We start from the raw sequence: 14,340 nt of genomic DNA, 5'->3' as shown, positions 1-14,340 counted from the left end.
TAAACTTTTTTTCTATACTGAGGTCGCCCTTTTGAACCCCCCTGATATTTGCTACGCGGTGAGGCATTTGTACTCCATCAACATTAATTATTTCCAGAGATATAATTTTGTCTATTTTTCCAGCACATCGCGCACAAAAGCAAAGGAACGATGAGAGCACCAGAACTCTGCTCACATCATGTCGCGTCGTACCGCAAGCTGCAAGTAGTAAGTCTGTGATAAGAGGAATACCGCTACGCTGTCCACTCACGGGACGGAAGGACAATCCCGACCGCTTTTATATAGTAAGAAAGAAGAAGAAGATATTGCACAGTCTGGAGTAGAAAATCATCTTTTACCTGGAAAAATGAAACTATAAATCCCTTCGTGCATTGCAAAATGGACGGGGCGTTTGTGAAACACTGCGCCTGCGTAGCACTCACGGGACAGAAGGACACCCGACCACTTTTATATAGAAGGATATATATTGTCAGGGATGCCAGGGGCAACGACCCGGCCAGGACGCCTTGAGGGACCGGAAGAGGGTCTACGCCCGCCCTGGATCATGTGGGGGCCGCCACCCTGGTTGCTTTGGGGGCCACGGGTAGAGGGCATGGAAGCCCAACCCTGTAGGGACCCGTGGTCACCGCCAGGGGCGCCCCAATACCTTGGGGACCCTGGACCTCAGCACTTCCACCACACCAGGAAGTGCTGGGGGGAAGAGGAGCAGAGACACCCGGAGAGCTTCCGGGAGAACAGCTGACACTTCCACCACACTGGGAAACACCTGGAGCCCATCTGGGATGAAATAAAAGGGGCCGTCTCCCTTCATTCGAGGCTGGAGTCGGGCGGAAGCAGGACAAGGCAGGAGAGAGAGAGAGAGAGAGGGGGGGGGAGAGGAGGCGGCCCGAAGAGAAGGCATTGTGTGTTGGCCAGGACTTTGTGGGGTTGTGTGAGCACTTATTAACTTGTATATATTTGTAAATAAATGTGTGGTGGTGGAAAACTGCCTGTCTGTGCCCGGGCCGCATCCACAATATATATATAAATTGTGAAATGAATAGCCTTGACACACGCAAAAAGGTTTGGGGCAGCCACCCACATATTGTCCCTGGCTGCAAAAGGGTTTTTGTACAGTACTCACTGTATATGCTCTGTTTCGAGTTTACAACAGGCTGAAAGGAGGAAGTGATGTCATCTGGCTGGAACTAGAAGTGACGACAGTCTGGAGGCCAGAACCAGTGGCGACTTCAGTCTGGGGGCCGGAACCGGAAGTGCCATTGAATCAGGCAGGTTTTCCCATATTTGGCTTGTAAAGATAACAGGTAGGTTTAGTGCACCCCACCACCCCCTGGCCTGCCGGGTAATTACCTCAAACTTGGTCACTCCTAATCGCACGTGTGTGATTGACCTGATCTGTTCTATCTATCTATCAATTATATGGTGCCTTTCACATCTATCTATCTATCTATCTATCTATCTATCTATCTATCTATCTATCTATCTATCTATTATATAGTGTCTTTCATATCTATCTATTATATAGTGTCTTTCATATCTATCTATCTATCTATCTATCTATCTATCTATCTATCTATCTATCTATCTATCAATTATATGGTGCCTTTCATATCTATCTATCTATCTATCTATCTATCTATCTATCTATCTATCAATTATATGGTGCCTTTCACATCTATCTATCTATCTATTATATAGTGTCTTTCATATCTATCTATCTATCTATCTATCTATCTATCTATCTATCTATCTATCCATCTATCTATCTATCTATCTAGTATATTTAGTGCCTTTCGTTTCCTATCTGACAAGCAAGTTAAAGCAAAAGATTGAAGAAAAATCCTTTCTTACATAACTACACAGGAAAAGTTTTTTTATTTTACTTCATAATGAAAAAATAAGCAGATCAAAGAAAAAACTCATTGGAGGGATGAAGCAATGAACCGGCTGAAGGAAAAAAAAAACCTTTCTGCTGTAATTTTTGGCCATTTAAGTAGTAAAAAAAAACCCAAACCTTTAATGATCACTTTATAAAGAACCGTTGACACTGAGGAATCAGCCGTGACATCCAGTGCTGAAAGAGGTCTCATTAATGGAAACAAGTCCTGCTGACAGACAGTGAAGCAAAGCGGATGACAGAGGGACCTTTTCTCCACTTGAGGGAACACGAAGGCCCCTCCTGCTGTGACAGATTTGTCGACCTCAAAGTCGGTCACATGACTGCTCCACCACCTGGAACATTGCGGGGTTAATTAGCATAGACACAAAGAGTCAGCTTCACACAGCGGTGGGCTGCTCTGGCTGGGGTCTCTGGTATTAATTTAACCCTTCACATACCAAATTTTCAATAAGTGTAAAGTGTTGATCCTTGATGTACTAACTTTCCCACAAGTATAATGAATACAATTTGAATGAGTGTTCATTCATAATTTTTTAAATTGGTGGCATGGTGTTGTTAAAACTGCTGCATTGGAGCAACCAGCAGCCATACCACCGGCACTTCAGAACAGGTAATCCATTTGTTTGGGCCCAAGACCATCTAGGAAAGTGTGGGTTGCTGGAAGAGGTGTTGGTGAGACCATCAGTAGGCACTAACCCTGTGCTACGTGTGGGGATCCCAATGGCCCAGTGCAGTGACGGGGACACCCCGCTGTAGAAATGGGTGCTGTTCATCAGATGAGACATGAAACAAAGGTCTTAATTATCTGTGGTCATAAAAATCTCTGGGCATCGGTTGAAAAGGGTTGAGTGTACCCCAATGTTCTGGTTAAATTGATCATCACGGTCTTTTCCATTCTTGCTCCCTCATAATCCCTAGTCTTTAACTGGGGAATTCCTTAATCAGCCCCTCACCACCTAATTGCTGATGGCTGCCTTTGCATCGTCCAGATAGATGGCAGAAATTTAGGGTGACTGAAGTGGTTCATTGCTCTCTCTCTCTCTATCTATATGCAAATCTGTAAAAGTGGATTCCATGGATTGTGAGAATTTATTGCATGTGTTGTGGCCAACAGGGGGCGCTCCAGCTCCCCACACACCCAATATAAGCAGACTCAGACACAAGTTTAAAAGTACAATGAGTTTTATTCAAGGGAAACTCTTCTTTTAAGCGTTTCCCACACCATAACCACAGTTGTATCCTTTTCAAACATTGTTTCATGTAAGTTGTTAAGATCTTGATATGAACTACGTTGGCACAGATCATTTAGTTTATTTTGTTAACAATAAAAATGATTTTAAACACACTGAAAAAAATAAAAAAACAAATAAATGTGAAAAGGACTAACTGACTCTCATACAGTCTAAACTTCATTCCTGCCTTTCCAAGGATGGCTACTGAAATGGATTGCAGGTTAGATAATACATGTTGGATGGATAATTAAATAGAAAAAAATTTAATTTACATAAGCTACCCTAAAAATGTTCATAAGGAATGTAATGATTCACTTCATGAGGTAGATACAGAAATAAAATAAACAAGAATAGCTGTGTCAAATATCTCAAACATTAAAGGCAGAGCAGGCTCTGAGAGACCACTTTGGAACTACGGACTGGGATATCCTGCAGGGATCACATAGTGAGAACATTGAGGAGGCTGTTGACTGCACTACTGATTACATCAACTTCTGTGTGGACATTGTAGTCCCAGTAAGAACAGTATGCTGCTATGCTAACAACAAGCCATGGGTTACAAGTGACATCAAAGGCCTTTTGAACCAGAAGAAAAGGGCTTTTAAAGGTGGTGATCAGCATGAGCTCAAGCGCGTGCAGAAGGAACTCCGAGTCCAGCTCAGGGCGGCGAAAGAGCAGTACAGGAGAAAGCTGGAGCAGAAGTTGCAGAACAACAGAATGAAGGAAGTGTGGGATGGGATGAAGATTATCACTGGCTGCTGCTCGAACCGGGCTGCCACCGTCGAGAGAGGCGTGGAGAGAGCAAACCAAATGAACAACTTCTTTAATAGGTTTGACCATCCTAACCACTCTCATCTCAGAGTACTGTACCCTCCACCTATCCTTCTGCTGATACCAGCATAGGAGAGACATCCCAACCCACAATCACAGCAGCCCAGGTGAGCAGAGAGCAGAGGAGACTTCGTACCAGCAAAGCAGCGGGTCTAGATGGAGTATCGCCACGACTGCTGAAGGCCTGTGTGTTGGAACTGGGGAGTCCTCTACAGCGCATCTTCAACCTGAGCCTGGAACAGGGGAGAGTCCCGAGGCTTTGGAAAACATCTTGTATCATCCCTGTCCCAAAGGTAACACGTCTTAGTGAGCTGAATGACTTCCGGCCTGTCGCTCTGACGTCACATGTGATGAAGACCATGGAGCGGCTGCTGCTTCACCACCTGAGGCCACAGGTCCGCCATGCCCTCGACCCTCTGCAGTTCGCATACCAGGTGGTGGATTTTAGGAGGCCCAGGCCCCTCATGGACCCCGTGATCATCAGAGGTGACTGTGTGGAGAGGGTACAGACCTATAAATACCTGGGAGTGCAGCTGGATGACAAATTGGACTGGACTGCCAATACTGATGCTCTATGTAAGAAAGGTCAGAGCAGACTATACTTTCTGAGAAGGTTGGCATCCTTCAACATCTGTAATAAGATGCTGCAGATGTTCTACCAGACGGTTGTGGCGAGTGCCCTCTTCTACGCGGTGGTGTGCTGGGGAGGCAGCATAAAGAAGAAGGACGCCTCACGCCTGGACAAACTGGTGAGGAAGGCAGGCTCTATTGTAGGCACAGAGCTGGACAGTTTGACATCCGTGGCAGAGCGACGGGTGCTGAGCAGACTCCTGTCAATCATGGAGAATCCACGGCATCCACTGAACAGGATCATCTCCAGACAGAGGAGTAGCTTCAGTGACAGACTGCTGTCACCTTCCTGCTCCACTGACAGACTGAGGAGATCGTTCCTCCCCCACTCCCACTCTTCAGTTCCACCCGGGGGAGTAAATGCTAACATTATTTAAAGTTATTGTCTGTTTTTACATGCATTTTTATTACTCTTTAATTTAATATAGTTTTTTGTATCAGTATAATGCTGCTGGATTATGTGAATTTCCCCTTGGGATTAATAAAGTATCTATCTATCTATCTAAAATATGGGCTTCAATTTAATTGTTTAATGTTCTCGATTGTCATAGAAATATGAGGCTATAATCATACGATAGAGGTCCATAGAGGTATAGACCCCTAGTAATGGATCATAAATCAAAAACAATCTCATATTTGTAATAAGTGACCTGAAATAGTCTAAAATGACACCCCACATGCCTATATTTGAAATTTGTCATTTTTACTTTCTCATATGAGAAGTATAGGGAAAGTATTATAATCCTTCCAAAAATTTGATTTCAAGATTTTGATGAATCTCAATGTTTTAGACCTCCCTGAGTCTGATTTACTTTCTTGTAGGTAAAGTATTGCAATTGTCCAAAAATTTGAAATCGATATTTTGATGAATCTCGATGTTTTATACCTCCCTGATTCTTAGAATACCATTTTTGGAATTTTATCTGTTTGTCTGTCTGTGTGTGTGTATGTAAACACGATAACTTGAGTACGCTTTCACTTAGGTCAGCCACATTTTGCTTACAAGTTGTGACAGCAGGGGTCGCTGTTGCCCCGTGAAACCCGCAGACATGTCCCGACACCAGATAAAATAAAGAAATGCATTTAATATTTCTAATAATGTGCACAAAACACCTCCACCTCCACAATTCTCACAATAACAACAATAATAAACCAATAATACAATAAATCAATCCTCCTCTCCACCCAGCAGCTCTGTCACACTTCCTCCCAACTCCGGCTCAGTCTGCTGGGGTTTCCCAGAGTCCTTTTACATTCCTTGACCCGGAAGTGCTTCTGTCCCTCAGTCCATGTGATTTCATAGCATTTCCGTGTCAGATGAAAATTTCTTCTTTTCTGTACTTTAGTTCTTCCATCCTCGTGACTTGTAAATACTTCTGGGCTATAATAGAAACAATGTTCATGTGTCTCTGCAGCGTCCCCTGGCGGCCCCCACGGTATCCAGCAGGGCTGTGAAGCTGAACTCCATGGTCAATGATGCCCTGCTGAAATTCGGGGCACCTCCATGTTGCAGGGAGGACTCCATCTAGTGGCGTGGGGGTATTGACCGGGATAAACTGACGGCCATATATCATAAAGTATTAGTTACAAAACGTAGATTTCTATCAACATTTGAGCTATTTCCGCTAACTGGAAGTGGTACTTTAAAATTCAGGTAGCTGCAGAGTCTGATTTATTCAACTTTACTTTTCTAATAATTGTTCAATATATTATTAATTTGATTTGATTTGTTGTTGATGGCTCTTTAATGTACATACAGTAATCCCTCCTCGATTGCAGGGGTTGTGTTCCAGAACCCCCCGCGATAGGTGAAAATTCGCGAAGTAGAAACCATATGTTTCTATGGTTATTTTTATATATTTTAAGCCCTTATAAACTCTCCCACACTGTTTATAAATATTCCCCGCAGAGTTATACCGCATAATCCCTTTGTATTCTCTTAGATATTAGGTAAGATTCATTCAAATTATGTATATAAACACACTGTTTATATACAGTAAAACCTAAATATTATTTTAAAGATATCGAGTGTCTCCGATATCACATGTTACAGACATTATGATAGACAGGCCACCAGCAATAAATATGTACAATGCAAGAAAAATAGTATACAGTAAATGTGTGTACAGTGACACTAAACGTACGTACATGTACTAAGTACTGTAAGTAGAAAATTAATTATGGTTGCTCACCAACAATGACTTGTCCGATAACAATGAGTTTAGTTTTACTGCACAACAAAGGAGAGCGTTACAGCTCTTCCAAAGGAGCCACTTCAGGCGATTGTGTAGCACTGCCGTTCTTCTTCAATCCAAATCCCTAAAGCAGATTCCATCCAGACTACCGCCTTATTACATCCACTTACAACTCGTTTTGCACCCTGGTTAAAAGGACACTGCAGCCGTAGATCTTATATTCCTTTCTTACTTTTTAAATAAAAAGAATCGTAGCCTCATTGATGCTGTAATGGCGTCCTACAGCGGTGTAGCTTTTCCCTTCCTTCAACAAATGCAAAACGTTTACCTTTTCGGCAATCGTTAACATCTTCCGTTGGCGCTTGGGCACGGACCCTGAAGCAGTAGCAGGAGCAGATCGTTTTGGAGCCATAATGAAGATGAACACAAAAGAGCACAAAAGTGAACTCTTTACACAGCGAAACACGTTGATGCTGAATGAGCGAGACGAGACTTCCTGGTTAACGCTGCATTCAGCACACAGGAACTTAACTGCGTGCTCTGATTGGTTAGCTTCTCAGTCATCCGCCAATAGCGTCCATTGTATGAAATCAACTGGGCAAACCAACTGAGGAAGCGTGTACAGGAAGTAAAAAGACCCATTGTCCGCAGAACACGCGAAGCAGCGAAAAATCCGTGTTATATATTGATATGCTTACATATAAAATCCGCGATAGAGTGAAGCCGCGAAAGTCGAAGAGCGATATAGAGAGGGATTACTGTAATATAAAAATACAATCATTGTCTTGCGGTTTACCCCTCACATATCCATCCCCATATCAGAGTATACGAGAAAGTCTAGAGGAGGCCACTCCCGATTTTTAACTTTCTGGGAATGGCTCTTCGAGGTCTAGGACCACCAATCAATTCTCATACATGTGATCATTTCCTTGATCAGTAACCTCGAAAACACTCCACCTGCCTATATAACCGATCCCAATTTTTTCCCCCAGTTTTGTGAAAAGCAGTGACTTTGCCCCCTCGTATCCTTTAGGTCGGCTGATGCGGCCTTCACGGCTTCAACTCCTTCTGATCATTTTAGTTGAAGACACCTGTTGGTTGACTCTTTACGATAAGGATGTTATTTTGACATTCAGTATGGTCCAAAAATGGCTCAGAAATGTAGGCTTTAGTAGCCTGGGTTGGGACCATGTGCTGATTTGACAGCACGTTGCTGCACCCACCACATGACAGACCACCCAGATTGGGACCGGAGTGCTGCGGGTGATACCTCAGCACCACAGTGGAACAGTCTGAGGTTTTCAGTCCTGCCACCAACCCCTAACTTTTCCCAGCAAATTGGAAGTCGTGCTTGCAGGGCTGGGTGCAGGTTGACGTCACACTCAGGACGACACAATTTCAGGTTCAGGGGCCCAATGGAGTAGAGTCACTTCTGGCATTTACGGGATTAGAGGGAGAAAAATAATTAGACATCATGACGAGTCGTGCGGTGTATCATGCGCAGTCAGGAGATAGCGGACAAAAACAAAAATGGAAGTGATTTTAAAGCATTCAGAAGGAATCCTTAAAAAGACAATAATAATAAACTTTATTTTGCATCTCCAGTTCCCTTTTCAAGCCTAAAACCAGAGATGCAGGGGAAGCAGCAGCCTATCCCAGCAGGAGCAGATGCAAGATAAAGCCTTGGAGAGTCCGCCAGTCCGGCAGAGCACAGTCAATTAGGCCAGGACAATGGGAATGAAAGTCAACAATTAACCTAAAACACACATTTCTGCCCCTACTCTCTGCCTGCTTTAGCACAAAAGTGAGATTCGTCAGACCAGGCTGCGTTTTTCCAGTCTTCAGCTGTCCAGTTTTGGTGAACCTGTGCCCAATGCAGCCTCAGCTTTCTGCTCTTGGCTGACAGGAGTGGACCACTATTGTGGACATCTGCTGTAGCTCATCTACCTCAAAGTCTGAATTGTTGTGCATTCTGAGAAGCTTTTCTGCCCCACACAGTTGTAGAGTAATGGTTATCTGAGATACTGTTGCCTTTCGGTCAGCTCGAACCAGTTTGGCCATTCTCTGCTGACCTCAGTCATCAACAAGGAGTTTCCGTCCACAGAAATGCCACTCATTGGATATTTTTTTTGTTATTTGCACCATTCTGAGTAAACTCAAGAGACTCTTCTTCTTCTTCTTTTGGCTGCTCCCATTTTGGGGTTACCACAAGTGGATCATTTGTCTCCATCTGTCCCTGCCCTTTACTGTACATCATTTTCTACCACAGTGACTGGCTTCCTGTCCTCCTTCACCACATTCATAAATCTCCTCTCTGGCCTGGACGTTCCATCCTCAACACTCTTTTCCTCATCTCTCCTCCGCACGTGCCCACACCATCTCAGTCAGGCCTCTCTCACTTGGTCACCAGATTGTCGTACCCATGTTGTCCCTCTAATGTCCTCATTCCTAATCCTGTCTGCCCTTGTTACAGCAAGCGAGAATCGTAGCATCTTCAGCTTCATCTTCATTTCCAGCTCTGCCTCCTGTCTTCTCGTCAGTGCCACCGTCTCCAAACCATACCACACAGCTGGTCTCACTCCGGTTTTAGACACTTTCCCATTCACTCTTGCAGGTACTCTTGGATCACAAATCACTCCTACTGCTCTTCTCCACCCCAGTCCATCCTGCCCGCTCTTTCTTCTTTACCTCTCTGACGCACTTTGAACTGTTGAACCAAAGTATTTACATTCATCCATCTTCAGCTCCTCTGCTCCTTGCCGTTACTCCTTTCCACCGCCTTCCCTCTCATTCACGCACGTGTACTCCGTCTCACTCCTACTGCCTCTCATTCCCCTTCTCTCCAGTGGGTACCTCCACCTCTCCAGATTCGTCACAACCTGCCGCCTACTCTCACTACAGACCACAATGTCATCCATGAACATTACAGTCCACGAAGTCTCCTGTCTGAACTCTGCAAACAGAAAAGGACTCAGAGCTGACCCTTAATTTACACTGACCAGATTTTTCTGGGGGCAACCTGGGACACCAGGCGGGGGGGGGTGGAGCCCCCCAGAAGCCAGACAGACTTTAATAATGGAAATGCCTATTTTCGTGTTTCCTGCATCTTATTCTGTACGAGTTTCTTCCATTTGAAACACTCATATTATTAAACCACAAACATATACCCATTTTCAAAGTAGGCTTCTATACCATTCTATGCTGTTTTCGTGAAATTACAGGCCAGATCTTGCTAAAAACAGTTTGTGAAAATTGACTGAAAGACACGCTTTCCTGAAGAGCAAATAAACTCATTAGTGTACATTATTAGGTCAGTTACACTTGCAGGATAAACGTGCTTCATTCACAATATTGCATCCCACGTACATGTGCTACTGCTAGTGCGTGTCCCGTCTTCAAAAGAAGAAACAGCAAACCAAATTCCAAAGAGGCAAGGGAAGAAGCAAAGTCACTCCGCACTAAACTAAAGGAAAACAAAGTAAAATACAGCTGCAAGTGTAAGGAACAGACAAGCATCCGCAAATGTTGTTGTGACTCGTGTCAAATATTCATTCATTATTAATACAGTAGATATAAATTAATATCAGATTCACAACTACGACGAAATTTACAGAGAGTACAGTCTGCAGACTTGAGACTATACAGTAAAGTGTGTACAGCAGTACTTACTTAAAGAATAAGGAGCTCAAATTAAAGTTAAAAAAAAAAAACTTTGGCAGGACTTTCAATTTTGTCCTACAAAATAAACTGGCAAGTTTAACTGTTTTAAGTTTGAGCTTTAACTTCAGTGAAAACGGCTCACCTCGAACGCCGTATTGACGAGTGAGTGACTGAATCAGGCATCAGCTCTTATATCAGGCTCTGAGCAGGAATCTATACTAATAAAAGGCAAAGCCCTCACTCACTCACTCACTGACTCACTCACCGGCTCACTTACTCTGACTCACCGGCTCACTTACTCACTGACTCATCACTCACTGACTCACTCACTCACTCACTGACTCATTCACTCACTCACTCATCACTCACTCATCACTCACTCACTGACTGACTCACTCACTGACTCATTCACTCACTTACTCACTCACTCACTCACTCACTCACTCACTCACTCACTGACTCATTCACTCACTGACTCATTCACTCACTTACTCACTCACTCACTCACTCACTCACTCACTCACTGACTCATTCACTCACTGACTCATTCACTCACTTACTCACTCACTCACTCACTCACTCACTCACTCACTCACTCACTGACTCATTCACTGACTCATTCACTCACTCACTCACTCACTCACTCACTCACTCACTCACTCACTGACTCATTCACTCACTGACTCATTCACTCACTTACTCATTTACTCACTTACTCACTCACTCACTCACTCACTCACTCACTCACTCATTTACTCACTTACTCACTCACTCACTCACTCATCACTCACTCACTCACTCACTGACTCACTCACTCACTCACTGACTCATTCACTCACTTACTCACTCACTCACTCACTCACTCACTCACTGACTCATTCACTCACTTACTCACTCACTCACTGACTCATTCACTCACTTACTCACTCACTCACTCACTCACTCACTCACTCATTTACTCACTCACTCACTCATCACTCACTCACTCACTCATCACTCATTCTCCAACTTCCCGTGTAGGTAGAAGGCTGAAATTTGGCAGGCTCATTCCTTACAGCTTACTTACAAAAGTTGGGCAGGTTTCATTTCGAAATTCTACGCCTAATGGTCATAACTGGAAGGTATTTTTCTCCATTAACTGTAATAGAGTTTAGCTGGAAAGACGTGGGGGGCGGAGTTTCGTGTGACATCATCACGCCTCCCACGTAATCACGTGAACTGACTGTCAACGCAGTGCGTAGAAAACCAGGAAGAGCTCCAAAAAGCGCTGAAGAAAACATGCATTATATAATTGAGAAGGCAGCGAAACAATAAGAAGCGAGCGAGTGACATATACTACCATATTCATGAGTGTTGCTGCCTCGGAAAGAAAGCACGGTGCAAACCTAAACTTTAAATTAAGTTCATAGACAGGCTACCGCTGGCGTTTCACATGCCCACAGGAATGTGGGATACAAGTTTAATGAGAGGACGCAGGATATAAACGAGAGTTTTGATCACTTTGTAACTAAGTTAAAATTGCAGGTGAAGGGCTGTGCTTATGCAAATTCGAGACTGTGTTTGTGGGGATTGACAGTTAAGGCGGGTGGGGGAGTCACGTCATCATCTCCCCTCCCATTCACCTCATGTCGCTCTGAGCTGAGCTCCGCGGTTAACGCAGTGTTACGACTTTGTGACGCTCCCACCAAATACTCACAGAAAAATCCACAAGTTAATACACACGCGGTCTCTAGAGTTTCTCCACCCTCAATGTATTCCTCGCATCCCCGTTACACCCTCTGATCTCCCATTTTTAATTCAGATGCCTCCAATTTCCAGTAGGGCTCTGCTTCGCGATGAGAAGTAAGAAGTCTCAGGGACAGACCCAACAAAAGGTTGCCATTGATTTCAGGCAAGATTGCTTTTCTCCTGGACAACTATACGTTGCATTCTCAAGAGTGAGCTCGCGCGGCTTCGTCATATTACAACCGGAGTGCTGAACTGACATCGTGATATATAAAGAGAACTATGATAATCGTAATAAACGAACAATAAAACAGCGGAGAACCCGTGGATTAAATAAAAAGGCAGCTTTCTTGGCAAAGCAAGGAAAGAAGATGGCTTTATATGTCGTTCGTTTATAAAACAGTGGAGAAGCTGTGTAAAGGCTGCTTCACAAAAAGCCAGCGGAGCGCCTTATATGAGCAGGCAGTCAGCTAAAGAAGGGAATCAATAAATATCTATAATCGTAATAAACGAACAGAAAATAGCGTGCAAGCTGCGGATTAAATAAAGGAATTGGGTACCTGAACAGTACAGTGAGTCTCGAATAGCTACACAATAACTATAAGAATCGTAATAAACGAACAATAAAACAGTACAGAACCGCGAAGCAAGGAGAAACGACGGCCTTACATGGCGTTCGTTTATAAAGCAGCGGAGAAGCTGTGTGAAGGCAGCTACACAAAAAAACAGCAGAGCGCCACACTCTGAATGTATTCCTGGCATCACCGTTATACCCTCTGATCTCCCATTTCAATTCAAATGCCTGCAATTTCCAGTAACGCTCTGCTTCACGATGACAATTAATAAGTCTCAGGGACACACCCTACAAAAGGATAGCATTGATTTGAGGCAACATTGCTTTTCTCCTGGACAAACTATACATTGCATTCTCCAAAGTAAGCTCAGTGCACAGCTTGGTCATATTACAACCGGACTGCTGAGCTGACAACGTGGTATATGCGGGGATTTTGCTATATACAGTGTATATATATATATGTAGATATATATGTATGTTTGTATGTACGTATCTTTATATATACCTGTATATGTAGATATTGTGGACGGTGGCCCGGACACAGACAGACAGACATTGTAATCTCACCCAACACACTTTATAGTCACATGCACTCCCCGGTGCCTCCAGCACCGATCCCCCAGTCTCTGTGCCTCTCTCTCCTGGCTGCCTCTAGTCCTCCCTCCAGCTTCGTCCTCTTCCACCCGACTTCTGCCAATGACTGGAGGGAGGCGGCCCCTTAAATGGGAACCCGGATGGGCTCCAGCTGCTTCCCGGCATTCGTTTATAGCCACACCCCAGTGTGGCGGAAGTGCCAGCTGCGCACCCGGAAGCCGTCCGGGTGTCCCCTGTCGTCTTCTCCCCAGCACTTCCTGGTGTGGCGGAAGTGCTGGGCTCCCGGGATATTTAGGCACTGGGGCGCCGCCTGGCGGCGGCCACGGGTCCCTACAGGGCTGGGCTTCCAAGCCCTGTACCCGAGGCCCCCAACATAACCAGGACGGACGCCCCCTCGTGGTCTGGAGGAGGCACAAGCCCTCCTCCGGTCCTCCTGGGCGCCCGGCCTGGGACCACAGTGCCCCACCGCTAGCGAAGACACGTGGGTCCGAGCGACACTCCCCGAAAGGGCAGCACGTCCCCAGAGAGGGTCCTACTATGTCCCCAGGGTCCAACACGACACCCTGGGACATCTCGTTTCGGCACCCCCTCCGATGCCAACGCGCCCCTCTGGTCTGTGCCGCTCTCGCCCCTGCCGTCCCCACCAGCCGGGGCACCATCGGCCTCCCGATGGGGAGCCCTCCCGCGGAGCGGCCCGTTCCAGGAGGGCAGGTCCGAAATGATGTCGGCTCCAGCGCTCGTCGGGGCTTCGGGCCTGTAAAAAGAGAAAAGGGAGGGCCAGAAGCACTGCCAGGACACTCACCCCGAGCGTTCTGTCGATCTCTGTACCGGCAGTGCTTTCACCCTACTCCGACAGCCCCCGACTTGCCTGCTTGAGTCCTCCGCCGCAGGTTCCATGCCCGTCCTCTCGCTGTCAGCGGGACTGCTCTCGCAGGCGGCTCGCCCAGCCGCCCAGGGGATTCCCTCTGCCTCCGCAGAGGACGGCCCTTCACCGGACGC

The sequence above is a fragment of the Polypterus senegalus genome, chromosome 4, assembly GCF_016835505.1.
Source record: "Polypterus senegalus isolate Bchr_013 chromosome 4, ASM1683550v1, whole genome shotgun sequence".
Classification (NCBI taxonomy): domain Eukaryota; kingdom Metazoa; phylum Chordata; class Cladistia; order Polypteriformes; family Polypteridae; genus Polypterus; species Polypterus senegalus.
Note: the sequence above shows the minus strand (reverse complement) of the source record.